Here is a 2,267-nt window from a genome sequence, read left to right as displayed (position 1 = left end):
GCACAGTCAGCTCTCCCAGGCCATGGCCATCACTCTCTTGAGTCTGAGAATGATACTCCCTTTCTCAAAACCTTCCCTGTTGCAGAGTCAAAGCTGAGACAACCACCAAAACAGTCCTGCATGGCTCAGCTCCATCACCCGGTCTCCCACTCTTCCCCCTCGTTTCTTCCTCTCCAGCTGTGCTTCCAACATGCTTCTAATGATAGTTGAACACTTTGAACTTGCCTTTCCCTTTACCTGGAACTCTACTTTCCACTCATTGTTTCATGTCTTTGCTCAAATGCTACCTGTGCAGGGACGTCTCTCTAAGCAACCCTTTTAAAACTACAAACTCTTGCTGCATCCCTCATTACCTTGTGTTTAAAAATTAAGAAAACTTTTTAAATGTATTTTGCATTTACTCACTAATTGCCTGCCTTCCCCCAGTACAGCATAAGCTTCATCCAGCAAGGAATTTTACCACTGGTATCTGTATCTCAAGTACTTTTCTCACAGCCTAACATGAAAGTGGAGTCCAATCAATAATTTTTGAATGAATGAATGAACGAACGAACAGGTAACTTAAGTCCTCAACAATGATATAACGCTGACTCCGTGAATGTCTTCTGGCATCTATCTTAGCAAAAGGATTTTGTGTAGCCTAGCGTGTGACTTAGAAGATACATATTATGGATATTTGTGGATGCAGCAAATAAAAACTCCAAAGCTATTTTTTGAAACATTCCAAGTATGTATGTTCCAGATGTGGGGATGACCCTGCTTGCATCCTGACACAGCGACCTCACTGGTTGCAAACTCACTTTCACCATGTATTCCTCAGTTTCTCTGTCTTTTATTCCATGCCATTATTCCTTGTCCTTTTTGAAATTTCACTCCTTGCCTTGGAGAAAGTACAGAAGAAAAAGGACTTCAGGGTTAGATGAGAGGAAAGGAAAAAATGGGTTTAGGGAAAAGATATAGGGCAGTATCGAAAGCACTTTGGATCTAAGTTCAACTTGGCCATCAAGTTGCCATGTATATTCAGGCTGTCTCTTACTCTCCTGGGAAGACTGTTTCCACATTGAGCCAACAAATATACTTTAAGATTTTAAGCTCCACAAAAATGATGATTTTCCTTTTTTAATTAACAAAAGGTTCCCTTACTCTCAGTCATCTAACATTGGTTAGGAAGTACGGTACAGTGTTAATAAACGAGGCTTGGGGATAATCACAGTATTCACATCCTAGTTCCACTGTGAAACCTTTCAACTTCTTTAAGTGTCAAGACATTCAACTTTTCTAAGACATATTGTTTCTTTTGTAAACTTGAGAAGACAGAACTATACCTGTCCTGCTAGGATATTCATGAAAATGAAATGAATTCATATAGGTAAACCAGTGCTTATTGCATAAGATGTAAGTACTCAATAAAAAATTTCTGATGATTTTTTAAAATTTTTATTGTAGCAAGCTTACACTTCATGATTAATTTATTTATGTTTCATGATTTTATAATTTTTATAAATTCATGACATTTCATGGTTTTATTTACCTTCATCTGATTTCTCACCAGAGTCTGAATAGTTTCCATCTTTTGTCAAACAGAATTTCTTCTGGGGCCCTTGATGACTCTGGCAACTTTCTCTGGACCAACTCCAGGTTCAGAAGTATGCAGTTACCCAAGCACCCCTAGGTTCGGGGCAGATGGCATAGCTGTAACACGAGAGTCAAGTTTTCTGGTTCATTTCATGTCCTGTTGCTGATACTCAGCAATTTGGGGATGATCTTGGCCTTAGTTTTAGAGCAAGCTGATAATCATTGTGCCACAGTATACAATTATTCCTGCATTCGAAAGCCAAGAGACACAACTCTGGAAAGCAAACAATGCTGTAGTTCAGCAAAATGATACATGGAGTTATTAAAGAAATTGTGCTGACTGCTTTGAGAAGTTTTTTAGATTTTTTTTTTATTTTATACAGACTGCATTTTGATTCATTGTACACAAATGGGGTATATCATTTCATTTCTATGGTTATACATGATGTAGATTCATACTATTTGTGTAATCATACACGTACATAGGGTAATGATGTCTGTCTCAAGTCTATCCAAATGCATCTTCTTTTCTTATATTAAGAAACTGTCTCTGTTCAGATAGTAACAACATGAAAATACATCACCTACCATTCAGATTAAGTTATGCCCTGAACTAAAAAGTAGTTGAAATGCTTCATGGAAAAATTACCTGCAGTTCCATTCTAAGTCATTCAAGGTCCTGGTCAGAAATG

The sequence above is a fragment of the Sciurus carolinensis genome, chromosome 6, assembly GCF_902686445.1.
Source record: "Sciurus carolinensis chromosome 6, mSciCar1.2, whole genome shotgun sequence".
NCBI lineage: Eukaryota > Metazoa > Chordata > Mammalia > Rodentia > Sciuridae > Sciurus > Sciurus carolinensis.
The sequence above is the reverse complement of the archived record's forward strand: the minus strand, read 5'-3'. Positions refer to the sequence as shown.